At 42.7% G+C, this 14,689-nt stretch overlaps 1 protein-coding gene across 6 annotated transcripts in view; it reads left to right on the forward strand.

The window, feature by feature from the left end:
* Positions 1-14,689, forward strand: part of LOC122555933 (inactive N-acetylated-alpha-linked acidic dipeptidase-like protein 2) — a 941,631-nt gene that overhangs the window by 46,234 nt on the left and 880,708 nt on the right. The gene's annotated exons all lie outside the window — the stretch shown is intronic.

A 14,689-nucleotide genomic window follows, 5' to 3' on the forward strand; every position in this document is an offset into this window, starting at 1 on the left:
GTGTTAAAAGGCAAGGTAGCAAAATATTCTAATTAAGACAAACAGTAATGTATCTACATTTGTATTTCTACAGTTGCATTCATAAAGTATTGTATTCTTTCATTTCTTTAACTCATATCTCACTTTGTTTAATATTTGCTTATGGTTTGAAAAGGCGCATGATCGCATTCGTATGCGACAAGGTAGTGGAGGCATAGTTGATTTTTCTCAGGACCTTCGAAAAATAATGTCACAAATGTGAATCACAGAATCCCTTCAGTGTGGAAGCAGGTCACATCGCCCCACCAATGAGTAACCTGCTCACAGCCGCACACCGTGCAGAGGGATGTTGAGAGTGATGGAAGAGTGTCCCAAAGGGAATGATCCCTGTGGAAGGCGGACAATGGAGAGGAGGGGAATATTTGTTAGGTGGTGGCATCCTACTGGAAGTGGTGGAAATGGTAGCTGACCTTAAAGTAACAGTGCTGAATGTGGAATGTTAGTCTCCAATTTTCTCAGGGAGGCAGAAGGAATGTCAGGTTTTGTGAATGGTTATACTCTAACTGTTTAATTCCAAGATCGAATGAAATTGAGGGGTCTAGAAGATATCTAATTAGCACTTACGCCTGGATATAGAGGCCATGTGATTCATATTACTGCGGGTGGCTCAGTGGCTTTGCAGCGCCAGGGACCTGGGTTTGATTCTGTCCTTGGGCAACTGTTTGTTTGTGTGGAGTTTGCGCATTCTCCCCATATCTGTGTGGGCTGCCTCCGGGTGCTGCAGTTTCCTCCCACAGTCCAGACATGAGCAGGCTAGGTGGGTTAGCCATGAGAAATGAAGGTTTATAGGAATAAGATAGTGGGGTGGGGCAGGGTGGGATGCTCTTTGAAGGATCGGTGTTGACTCAATGGGGCGAATGGCCTGCTTCCACACTGTAGGGATTCTATGATTTATTGATTTATCTTTGTCACATGTACCGAGATACTGTGAAAAGTATGGTTTTGCGTGCTATATAAGCAGATCGTACCATACAAAGTGCATCAGAGTAGCAGAACAGAGGACAGATTACATTGTTACAGCTGTGGAGATGGTGCAGAGAGAGAGATCAGAATTAAAATTTCAGCGGTCCTTTCAAAAGTCTGATAACATTGGGGAAGAACGAATTCTTGAATTTGTTCATATGTGTATTTATATATCTTATTCTGGCCGATGAACGAGGGTGGAAGAGATTATAACTGGGGTGGGAGGATTCTCTGATATATATTGGCTGCTTTCCAAAGGCAGCGGGAAGTATAGATAGAGTCAATGGATGGAGAGCTGGTTTGAGTGATGGACTGGATGTGTTCATGACTCTGTAATTTCTTTCAGTCTTGGGAAGAGTGCTTGCCATACTGCACTTTGGTGCATCCAGATAGGATGATTTCTATGGTGCATCCATTAAAATTGGTATGAGTCCTCATGCACATGCCAAATTTCCGTAGCCCCCAAGGAAGTAGAGATATTGTTGTGTTTTATTGACCGTCACGTCGAGGTGGGTGGACCAGGGCAGATTGTTGGTCATCATCACTCCCAGGAGCTTGACGTTCTCGACCATTTCCACCTCAGCACCACCGATGCAGACAGAGACGTGCCCTTGACTTCACTTCCTGAAGTCAATGACCAGTTCCTTCATGATTGTTGTCTTTATGCTATGCTGCTAAGCACTCAATCTCCTTCCTGTATTCTGCCTCATCATTGGTTGAGATCCGACCTACAGCAGTGGTACCATCAGCAAATTGTAAATGGAGTTGCAGTGGAATTTGAAGAATTAGAGGGGAAAGAAAGGAAAATCGTTCATATACTTCTGAAGAGAGGTTACTGGACCTGAAACATTAACGCAGGTTTCTCTTGACAGATACTGCTGGATCTGCTGAGTTTTTCCAGCAATTTCGGTTTTTGTTGCTCATATAGTATTATTGTTTGGAAACAGAACAGTAAATTAAGTCCCACCAGTTTGTAAAATCTGTCAATATTGGATTAAACATCTGCCATAATAATTGTTCTATTACGAATCCCCTTCATAACAAAACATTGAAAAATACAAATTCCTAGAAATCATCGATAATGTAATCTCTGATTTTGTTTCAATATGTATAGAGAAATTAACCTGTATATTTGATCTTTTCTGGAATCTTTAATTTTTAAAATTGTTTTGCCATATATATTTGCTTGCTTTCTATTTCTGAGCATTTTTCTACACATTTTCTGACTGCAACTCATTCGGAAGTGAACTTCCTTCTATGTGTACAAAGTCGTCATCTTCCCTCCTTTTACAAAATATATTTGTGCACATATCCCCTCCCCCATGCCTTTAGTTCAACTATGGGACTGTTATGTGCATGGATTAGCACATGATTAACATGTGATGCAGAGTGTGCTGTTAAGCCCTGTGTTTCTTTAAAAAATTGATTTTTTGATTAGCTTCAGACTGTGATCTCACAAGTGAGTCTTTAACATAAGAGGGGAGTTAATCACCTATGTCTTAAGTTTCTTAAATCCTAAAAAATGAGATTGAAGATAGACCAATTTCTGGTTGCATTTTCTGTTGTGTGTATACTGACTACTGATTATTGTTGCTCTTGTCGTGCACCTGATTCCTTATATTTACGTAATAATACAAGATTGCAAAGTAAGAGATAGCAAAGAAGGTGGGGACAATATTCCTTGTATAAGTTTGGATTTTAATGCTTGGAAAATGATACAAACTAAAGATATGAGCTTTTCTTGTATTTGCATCCGTGGCAAACTGGTTCTGCTGTTTAATGCACTTCATTTGAATATAAGGAGTAGCTTTTTACTTCATGTTCTGTAGTTTGTGCAGTAACTCTGGCGTGACTTTAAAAATGCAGATATGAATCATTATTAACTTTGAACATTAAATATCATTATTTAGATTAAATTTAGTACTTTGATATTGAAATTCAATATTTTCTAAACCAATGTGAGTCACATAAGTATAGAATTAGTTGATTTTTTCTGGTCAGAACCTAATTGTGTTTTAATTTAATGAAGATGCAGCATCAGTCTCATGCTATGACAATGAACAGGAACACCAGCAAATCTTAGTGAGAAGTGATTGATGCAGATGTATTTTTAGTGGAAAATATTCAGAATATGTTTTAATGAATATACAAAAGCATATGATGAGACTGTCTCTTCATCATGTAAGGTCATTGGTGAATAGTGTATCTTGAGGTAAGTGCTCTGGACACTTGCTACACAATCTTGTTAATTATAGCTACAATGTTGACAGGCCAAACAGCACAGTTCAAAGTGATTGAACTGGAGAAAAAGCTTCACTGTAACACAAATAATAAGTGATTTGATGATGTTGGGTGACAATTTCTAAGAAGAAAGGTACCTCTTTTTTGCTACATGGGCAAACAGAATCTCAGTTTAAAACCTCATCCAATAGTGAGTTTTTGAGAAGATTTGTAGCTCAAGACTCATGCCAAAACATCCACTCCACCCAAGAATTCCTGAAGACTATCAAAGACACTAAGATAGAAGAGGATGAAATAATGGTCTCCTTTGTAACAGCCCTGTTCACATCAATCAACATCAACCTGGCCAAGGAAACACTAACTATACTATTAGAAGACATAAAGACACATACACCAAACACCATCAACTTCATCAGCAAGGACAGTATCATCAAGCTAGTGGACCTATGCCTTACCACCCACTTTACCTTCAACAACAAAACTTACACCCAAACCAATGGAACACCCATGGGACCTCTGATATTATCAGGGTTATTAGCAGAGAGAGTAATGCAGAGACTCGAGCAAATAGCTCTGCCAACCATCCAACCCAAACTTTGGTCCTCATCTTTGTCGTCACTCGACAAAACGTGGGTTTCCTCCGGGTGCTCCGGTTTCCTCCCACAATCCAAAAAATGTGCAGGTTAGGCAAATTGGCCATGCTAAATTGCCCGTAGTGTTAGATGAAGGGGTAAATGTAGGGGAATGGGTCTGGGTGGGTTATGCTTCGGCGGGTCGGTGTGGACTTGTTGGGCTGAAGGGCCTGTTTCCACACTGTAAGTAATCTAGTCTAATCTAATCTAAAAACAAATTACACAGAACAGAGGAACTACGCAGAGCAGAAGAAATTCACCTATACAGTGTATTTTAAAAAAGAACGGGTACCCAATGAATACAGTCCACAGATTTCTCAGCAACAAACCCAAAGAAGCAGACAAAACTCATCCAGTAACCCTAACCGCTCTCCCATACATCGACATCTTGGAAATGATTGCTAGACTACTCAGACTCCTTGGCATCATGGTAGCCCACAAACCCACCAATACACTAAAACAGTAGCTAATGAACTTGAAAGACCCCATACAGACAGCAAGCAAAACTGATGTCATTTACAAAATACTGTGCAAGGACTGTAACAAATACGACATTGGATAAACAAGCAGGAAACTAGCCACCAGGATACATGAACATCAACTTAGCCACAAAACGACATGACCTTCTCTCACTGGTATTCTTACATACGGATGAGGAAGGACGCCACTTTGACTGGGAAAACACATCCATCCTAGAACAAGCCAAACGGAGACATGCACGAGAATTCCTAGAACCGTTGCATTCCAACAAACACATTGACTTGGACCCCATTTACCACCCCCTGAGGAAAAAAAACAGAAAATGACATCTCGATAGGAAATGGCATCACCACAGGAAACGGCATCTCCAACCCAAAGAAACCCAAACTTATAAATAGAAAGCAGGAAGCATCAGCAGTGCTTTGTCCGGAGGCTCATTGATTATGTTACCTGATATGATGATGAAACGTCTGAAAACGAACCATCCAGCTTAGCGAGCAAACCTACATCCAGAGACTCATCCAATAGACAGCACCTACAATTAAAGCAGCATTCCCTCGCCATTGCATTGAAGTGTCAGTTTAAATCATTCTGCTCCAGTTTTTAGGAGAAACTCGAACCCATAACCTTTTGGTTCAATAAGAAGGCAACCACTGAGCTATGGACAATTGATAGTTTTAATTTTGACTATTTTTGCTGTTGCAGATATTGATGAAGATTATGGTCCAATAATGCAAAGGTTAACATCCAAAACTTTATCTGAAGCAAAAAATGAGATTTTAGTTGACACATAAAGTTAAATCTATAGCTATACACAAACAATCATCTTGTGTGACCTAAGTGAATTTGTGAATATTGGGCACTCCCAGCTGCATGTACGAGAATAGTACAATGTAGTACAGGATGCAGGCTGTTCTGGTGAATATGATGACTGCAGCGTTTGTCTTCTAGGGATCTGAACTCTGCACAGCCCCAACATATGTGGGCCACCTGCTTCTGTTGTTGGGGCTTATTAAAATGTTGGTGTCACTATTAAAGAAGTGGAGGTGCTGGTGTTGGATTGGGGTCAGCAAAGTTAAAAGCCACACAACACCAGATTATAATCCTACAGGTTTATTTGGAAGGACTAGCTTTTGGAGCCCTGCTCCTTCAAGTAGCTGTGGAGCAGGATCACAAAACACAGAATCTACTGCAAAAGATTACAGTGTCATGCAACTGAAATGATATATTGAATTGGAGAGACCAAGCAGACGCTACGACATTGGATGAATGGACACTGTGCAACAATCACCAGATGGGATGTTCCCTCTCTGTTGGAGAACACTTCAGTTGTCAGGCCAAGCAGAGGTTGATAGCCAAGTTTGGTACCCTTGGGGATGGCCTCAACTGGGATCTTGGGTTCATGTCACATGACCGATCTCTCGCTCTCTTCCCCTCCCTCTCTCTTCCCCTCCCTCACAGGCGTATACTTTATTGCAGTCACTCAAACACTACCAAGCATGCACAAATACAAACACACTCGCATGCAGATTCACTCTCTCCCTCATGCGCGCACACACACACACGTCAATGGGGTGAATTTGCTTTTGCAGAACTGTATTTGCTATTTGGCACAAGATGCATCTCCAGTGGCTGCAGACAGTCATTTTTCCACCGACCCGTGCTTGAGCACCTGTTGAGAATTCCAGGCATCGCAGACCCACTTTGCTTTTTCTCAGTTCTTCAATAATAAATGACTACAGTTACTATTGCTTCCAATCACTACTCCTGCATCTCTGTGCTCACCAAATTGTGCCATCCTTTCTAACTGCTGACTGACCATGGAGCTCTGCTGTAAGGGTATTGTGCATCACATTGCTCATATCTGCTCGATGCCAAGGTTGAAAGATTCTTCTCACATTTGGTACCTTCTATACAACTAGGACTACAAGCTTCACGTGATGAAGCTCCATTTGGAATACCAAACCACACCACATCTTACAATAATATTCATGTGAATTTCCTGGGGCTGTTGAATTCCCCTTTGGCCATGAGCTGTGCCTTCTTTGCAAACTTCTCGGTCTGGTTCTGTCCATGTCCGAGCACCTCTGTCCTTGTGCTTGCTGCCTGAACAAGCACCTCCAGGGCAATATCTCCTAAGCCTGAGACCTAGCTGTCTTTTAACCAAAGCCTGTCTTCAAAAGCATCCATTGTTTTGCTTTCCTTCCAATTGCCTCTATGTAGTTATGTGCTCCCATTTCCCCCCACTTTAAATATGTCTCCTTTGCTTCAGTTGTCAGGACTTCTACCACCTCTTATTGGTTGGTTTTTGCTGCTGCTTGCTCATATGGAACTATATAAGCTACTGCATTTTGAACAGATTAGAGGAAAGAAAGAGAAGTATTGTAAGATTGAAAGCAAACATTACTGCTCTTGAAGAAAATTGTCTGAACTCAGTAGATAATATTTATCCAGTACCACAACCAAATTAGACAAGCTCTCTCATTCCATTTATACTGGCATTTGGTATTAGCGAAGAGTCTGATAAGCAGCATTTGTTTAACATAAAGATTGCATGACATTTTCCTGCCAAATCAATTCTGATTTTAAATAAACCTGCCTCTGGAATTGGCTTCATGTTGTATTGATTCTGTGCAAACTAGGCATGCCTGAAACAGCCCACAATTTTCCATTAGTTTTAATGGCAGAAAGTACTTGCACTTTAATACCCCACGCCTTTAATTTCTCTGTCCTTTGGAAGAGAATCTTCTCACTTAGCTCATTGCAGAGATTTATCTAAATGAGTTGTCAATCAAGGTTAGCATGGACCAAAATGCCATCTTTACTGATGTGGAAACTTCAAGAACCTCAATGTTTGTTTGCATTTCTTTATTAAATTCAGAGTTTAATTAGCTAAAACTCATTCAAGCAGTGGTTAAAATGCTTAGACTTGCTTCCAGCCTTCTTACCTCAAATCATCTTGGCATGCAAAAATTAACCTGTCACTAGTGCCCTGCTTTGTGTCCTCTTCCACCAATAAGGCTTTAATTGTTTGCTAAAAATCACACAACCACCTGATGAACGGGCAGCACTCTGAAAGTTAGTGCTTCCAAATAAACCTGTTGGACTATAGCCTGGTGTTTGATTCTTAACTTTGTACACCCTCCTCCATCCCCTCACCTCCAAATCTTAACTGCTTGGAAATGTATTCAGTGGATTTCCCATTGTTTGTCAATAAACATTCCCAATACCATAACAGCCTGAATTGCATGTATGCTGGTTTGAAATCAGAAATATGTATTCAACTGATAGTTCATCTCTTATAAGTTGAATCTTACATAATTTACATCATGTAAATTAATACGGAATCTTTTATCAGCTATATAGATGCACATCCCAAAATATTGTGAAGTTATGTATAAAGTGTACAATATCTATGATGACCAACATAAATCTCAAGGGAGAACAGAAAGACCAAGATGTAATGCAAAGAGACTTGAAGAGATTTTCATGTACCAACCAGTTCAAGTATGTTAAAACATTTCATTCTGCTGAGCACGGTAGCTCATCTGAACAAGTAAACGCATATTTTTAAAACAGAAACATATTATACTCATATTATCAAGGAGAGTGTTTTAACATCCTAACCATTAGGAAAACACAACACTAGACATCAGGCAGGGAATGAAGGGAAACAGTATTGCGGGATCTGGCCAGTGGCTAAAGAAATGACCTTCCATGGATGAATGGTGGAGTTCAGGTGAAAACCGGCAGTCTGGAACAAAGATGAAAAAACAAAGGAAGAGCTACAAGACAGGAGGAACTATGGTAATAATAAACAATACAGTTTGAAGATCAAAAACTAGATTGACAATTTTGAAGATACATTGCTGAAATACAGAGCCTATAGTTATATTTATCTATAGTTGCTGACAGAGGTTGGGAAGGCTGGTGTTTGGTCAATGGATCATCTTTGGTTTGGTTCTTAAATTCAGCCCTGAAATCGGATCCTGCTTCCAGGTTTCCTGACCAATCCAAGAGACCGGGCAAAATAAGGCACTGAATTTGTTAAAGGAAGGAATCTCATTGAAAAAGGCCTTGGCAGGGATTAGAACAACTAAACTGAGGCTTCAGAGTCACAAGAATGGAATACCGACTGAGAAAACTGACCATGTCTTGATGAAGATATTTCTGTATGAATGGGGGAACTGAAATGAAATGATTTGTCCCAAGGGTGGATGAAGAGGCCAGGCAAGCAGGTATAGATGGAATGAACAATGCAAAACAATGCCCCAAGAGTTCAATGAATTCATGAAGTCGGGTACAGTCAGTGCCATGATACTTTTAGGTTGCAGCCTCACAGTGTGGCTTTCCCAGCATTCTCCTGAATAAACATTCCTCAGATTACCTCCACCCCTCCTGTTTGTAGCTTCACTTATTCCTTTCTCTCCAGGCACATCCTCTCACCCAAACAACCAACACTTGTGCACATCTGCAACTTTGCTTGGAGATGAGGGAAGAGCAACACTTGTTGAGGACGTGTGAGATGGGACAATCTGTTTCTCAATCTCACTGCTTTCTTTACCAGCAGAAGAGAACATCTAGGGATCCATGAGATTGTCGATATCCGTAATTACCGGTCAGGGGAGCCTGAGACACTGTTGCATGTGGAGATCTGATTCTCTGTTTGTCAGTCGCCTATTGGGGATTTGGCCTCCCTTGAATTTATTTTCAGTGTCCATCTCTTTAAACTGTGATTTATTATGAAACTGAAAAGAACACAGCTGTTATTACTGTTGATTTTGCTGGTGCTGCTCCTCTTGATCCTTATCAATGATGTCAACTAAGCTGCACAAGCTGTTCCTATAACATGGGAAAGGCTGACGGCAGGGAAATGCAGATCAAAGTGAGTGAACGTTGGAATCATTAGAATAGTTGCAGCACAGAATAAGAGGATTCAGTTTGTGTTGTCTCTGCAAGACCAATTTACCCAGTCCCCCTCCATCACCCCTTCATTTTTATCTGTAGCTCTACAGTTTTTGTTTTTTTCTTGGGCACTGCATTCCAGATCCCTATCTTTTGCTGTATCAAAATGTTTTCCTTATATGACCTTTTGCTTCCACAAAATACATTGGAGATACCTGTCAAGCAACAGAGCACAACCCGAGAGGAGATGCTGTGTGCAGCAGCCTCTCAGCTAGGCAAGGCCACAGCTGATCAGTTTTCCCAGCCCTGCCCATTTCATTGAACAAGTACTCCCCGTTGGGCACATGCCTGTTTGACCCTGGCACGTTCCACTCAACTCTGGAAACTGATTTGCTGGCTGTTGAAGTGACAATTCTGGCTTAAATCCTGAGTTAGTTGCATCTTTACTGACCTGACAGCTGAGATGAAGTTACATATTTGCCTGAAATTTCACTCCCTATTACCAAATTAAACATCAATGTGGTTGTCCATAGGAAAAAAGCCAGTTTAAACAAAACAACATTTCTTGGAAATGACAATACTGGTTGAAGTTTATTGAAACGTATGCAAGACGTGTTGGACAAACACATCTCATTCACCGGTTTTACTGTTTTTTCTTTCTTCTTGGTGGGATAGTGTCAGGTTTGATCCCAGTGTGACTTTTCATCTCTTTAATCACACCCCCATACTCTTCAACCACCTCAACCAGCTTGCCCACTTCAGTTAAAAAGGGCGAAAGTGAGGACTGCAGATGCTGGAAACCAGAGTTTAGATCAGAGTGGTGCTGGAAAAGCACAGCAGGTCAGGCAGCATCCGAGGAGCAGGAAAATCAACTTTTTGGACAAAATCCCTTCATCAGGAATGGAGGCAAGGAGCCTCCAGGGTGGAGAGATAAATGGGATGGGGCGGGGGAGGAGGAGGGTTCTGGGGAAAAGGTAGCAAAGAGGACAATGGGTGAATGTAGGTGGGGATGAAGGTGATAGGTCAGAGGGGAGGCTGGAGCAGATAGGTGGGAAGGGAAATTGGCAGGTAGGACAGGTCATGAGGACAGGTCATGCAGGACCTGCACCAATCGACACCTCACAGAGCGCTTTAGGGAACATCTCCGGGACACCTGCATCAATTAATGCCTGGCCCCAATGCCTCATCTTCACTATGGACATCCAATCCCTCTACACCTCCATCCGCCATGACCAAGGCCTTCCAAGCCCTCCGTTTCTTCCTCTCCCGACATCCCCAACAACGACACACTCATTTGTTTGGCTGAACTTGTCCTTACCCTTAACAGTTTCTCCTTCGAATCCTCCCACTTCCTCCAGACCAAAGGGGTAGCCATGGGCACCCATATGGGCCCCCATATGGGCCCCAGCTATGCCTGTCTCTTTGTAGGCTACTTAGAACAGTCCATCTTCCATAGTTACACCGGCACCATTCCCCACCTCTTGCTCCGCTACATTGATGACTGCATCGGCGCCACCTCATGCTCCCGCGAGGAGGTTGAGCAGTTCATCAACTTCATCAACACATTCCACCCCGACCTTAAATTCACCAGGACCGTCTCTGACACCTCCCTCACCTTCCTGGACCTCTCCATCTCCATTAATAATGACCGACTTGATGCTGACATTTTTTACAAACCCACTAACTCCCACATCTACCTGGATTACACCTCTTCTTACCCTACTTCCTGCAAAAATGTCATCCCGTATTCCCAATTCCTCTGCCTCCACCGTATCTGCTCCCAGGAAGACCAGTTCCACTACAGAACACACCAGATGGCCTCCTTCTTTAGAGACCTCAATTTCCCTTCCCACATGGTTGAAGGTGCCCTCCAATGCATCTCATCCACATCCCGCACCTCTGCCCTCAAATCCCACCCTTCCAACTGTAACAAGGACAGAACGCCCCTGGTGCTCACCTTCCACCCTACCAACCTTCGCATAAACTGCATCATCTGGCGACATTTCCGTCACCTCCAAACGGACCCCACCACCAGGGATATATTTCCCTCCCCACCCCTTTCTACATTTCCAAAAGACTGTTCCCTCTGTGACTACCTGGTCAGGTCCACGCTCCCCAACAACCCACCGTCCCATTCTGGCACCTTCCCCTGCCACCGCAGGAATTGCAAAACCTGTGCCCCCACCTCCTCCCTCGCCTCCATCAAAGACCCCAAAGGAGCCTTCAACATCCATCAAAGTTTCACCTGCGCATCTACCAATGTCATTTATTGTATCCATTGCTCCTGATGCGGTCTCCTCTACATTGGAGAGACTGGACACCTCCTAGCAGAGCGCTTTAGGGAGCATCTTCAGGACATCCGCACCAATCAACCCCATCGCCTTGTGGCCCAACATTTCAACTCCCCCTCCCACTCTGCCGAGGACATGCAGGTCCTGGGCCGCCTCCACAGCTGCTCCCTCACCACCTGACACCTGGATGAAGAATGCTTCATCTTCTGCCTCGGAGCACATCAACCCCAGGGCATCAATGTGGACTTCACTAGTTTACCCAGTTCCAAACTTCCAGCTCAGCACCACCCTCCTGTCCTACCTGTCAATCTCCCTTCCCACCTATCAACTCCACCCTCCCCTCTGACCTATCACCTCCATCCCCACCCCCATTCACCTATTGTACTCTTTGCTACCTTCTCCCCAGACTACCGCACTCACACCTTCACCACCATTTATCTCTCTACCCTGGAGGCTCCCTGCCTCCGTTTCTGATGAATGGCTTTTGCTCGAAACGTCAATTTTCCTGCTCTTCAGATGCTGCCTGACCTGCTGTGCTTTTCCAGCACAACTCTAATCTAAACACTTCAGTTAAAATCCTGCCACTGAATGGGAATGGAATTTGACAGAAAGGAAATGAGATGTGTGCAGGGCTTCATGCGATTGAGGATTTGGACTGCATGTTTTGAATCCAATGAAGATTATAGAGCAGGCAGAATGCAGTAGTTTGAGAAAACGTGGAAACTTCCCTTTTTCTCTGGTTTTCTCATCTTCACCATTTAAATGCTACTCCTCGACAGCACCACCAATGATGGATTGCAAGGAGTGACCATGTAGCAGAAAGAGGAGTTATTGGAAATAACCTAGTGTCTGCATTGAAATGGACATGAGCACAACAAAGAGAGAACAAGCTCATGGAAATGGAGGGAAAGGTGCGACTCTGGAGGGGAAGAGATTGACCCATGCTACAGCTTTAATTTGAATACATTTATGCTAAATCATTCTGAGTTTCAGCATGGGGAATATTGGGGATTCCTGCTTCATTTGTTTTCTGATATTGTCGATTACGTCAAAAATGGACTTAAGGTGTGACCTCAGCTGTGGTTTTCTCACACCAAAGTTAATTTTCAGAATTTAAAAAGGAAGGATTGTGTTGCTTTCTACCAGCTTTTACCAGAAACTCCTTACAAAAGAGTCAACATATCTTTCCAACAAAAATTGTAAGGCTTACAATGTAAGTGCTTAGCTTCCTCCCAGTTTCCCAGTTGTTGTGATGTACTAACAACATATCCCTGCCATGCTTAAAACTGTTGAGCAGTGTTACACTTGGTATCTTTATAACTGAGTGTTAAGTTTAATGCTGTAACTTTCTTGCTTGTCTTTTATGACATTAGTTTGCAGTTTAAGATCTCGATAGACATAATGTAATTTTTAACACAGGATGCAGGTAACTTAGAGTCATAGAGATGTAAGGCACGGAACCAGACCCTTTGGTCCAACTCGTCCATGCCAACCAGATATCCCAACCCAATCTTGTCCCACCTGCCAGCACCTGGCCCAAATCCCTCCAAACCCTTCCTATTCATATATCCAACCAGATGCCTTTAAATGTCGCAATTGTATCATTCTCCACCACTTCCTCTGGCAGCTCATTCCATACACGTACCACCCTCTGCATGAAAAAGTAGCCGTTTAGGTCTCTTTTTTTTTATATCTTTCCCCTCTCACCCTAAACCCATGCCGTCTAGTTCTGGACTCCCCACCCCAAGGAAAAACCTTTGTCTATTAATCCTATCCATGTTCCTCATGATTTTATAAACCTCTATAAGGTCACCCCTCAGCCTCTGCTCCAGCAATAACAGTCCCAGCCTGTTCAGCCTCTTCCTATGGCTCAAATCCTGGCAACATCCTGTATATCTTTTCTGAACCCTTTCAAGTTTCACAACATCCTTCCGATAGAAAGGAGATCAAAATTGTACGCAATATTCCAAAAGTGGCCTAACCAACGTCCTGTACAGCCGCAACATTACCTCTTAACTCCTATACTCAATGCTTTGACCAATAAAGGAGAGCATACCAAATGCCGCCTTCACTATCCTATCTAGCTATGACTCCACTTTCAAGGTGCTATGAACCTGCACTCCAGGGTCTCTTTGTTCAGCAACACTCCCGAGGACATTAGCATTAAGTGCATAAGTACTGCTAAGATTTGCTTTCCCAAAATGCAGCACCTCACATTTATCTAAATTAAACTCCACCATCTGCCACTCCTCAGCCCATTGGCCCATCTGATCAAGACCCTGTTGTAATCTGAGGTAACCTGATTCGCTGTCCACTACACCTCCAAATTTGGTGTCATCTGCAAACTTACTAACTGTACCTCTTATGCTCACATCGAAATAATTTATATAAGTGATGAAAAATAGTGGTCCCAGCACCGATCCTTGTGGCACTCCACTGGTCACAAGCATCCAGTCTGCAAAACAACCCTCCACCACCACCCTCTGTCTTCTACCTTTGAGCCAGTTCTGTATTCAAATGGTTAGTTCTCCCTGTATTCTGTGAGATCTAACTTTGCTAACAAATCTCCCATGGGGAACCTTATGGAATGCCTTACTGAAGTCCATATAGATCACGTCCACTGCTGTGCCCTCATCAATCATCTTTGTTACTTCTTCAAAAAAACTCAATCAAGTTTGTGAGACACGATTTCTCACGCATAAAGCCATGTTGACTATCCCTAATCCATCCTTACCTTTCCAAATACACGTACACCCTGTTCCTCAGGATTCCCTCCAACAACGTGCCCACCACCAATGTCAGACTCACTGGTCTACAGTTTCCTGGCTTTTCCTTACCACCTTTCTTAGATAGTGGCACCATGTTAGCCAACCTACAGTCTTACTAGCACCTCTCCCGTGACTATTGATGATACAAATATCTCAGCAAGGGGCCCAGCAATCACTTCCCTAGCTTCCCACAGAGTTCAATGGTACACCTGATCAGGTCCTGAGGATTTATCCACTTTTATGTGTTTCAACACATCCAGCACTTCCTCCTCTGTAATATGGACATTTTTCAAAATGTCACCATCTATTTCCCTACATTCTATATCTTCCATATCCTTCTCCACAGTAAACACGGATGCAAAATACTCTT

This window comes from Chiloscyllium plagiosum, chromosome 13 (assembly GCF_004010195.1).
Source record: "Chiloscyllium plagiosum isolate BGI_BamShark_2017 chromosome 13, ASM401019v2, whole genome shotgun sequence".
Classification (NCBI taxonomy): domain Eukaryota; kingdom Metazoa; phylum Chordata; class Chondrichthyes; order Orectolobiformes; family Hemiscylliidae; genus Chiloscyllium; species Chiloscyllium plagiosum.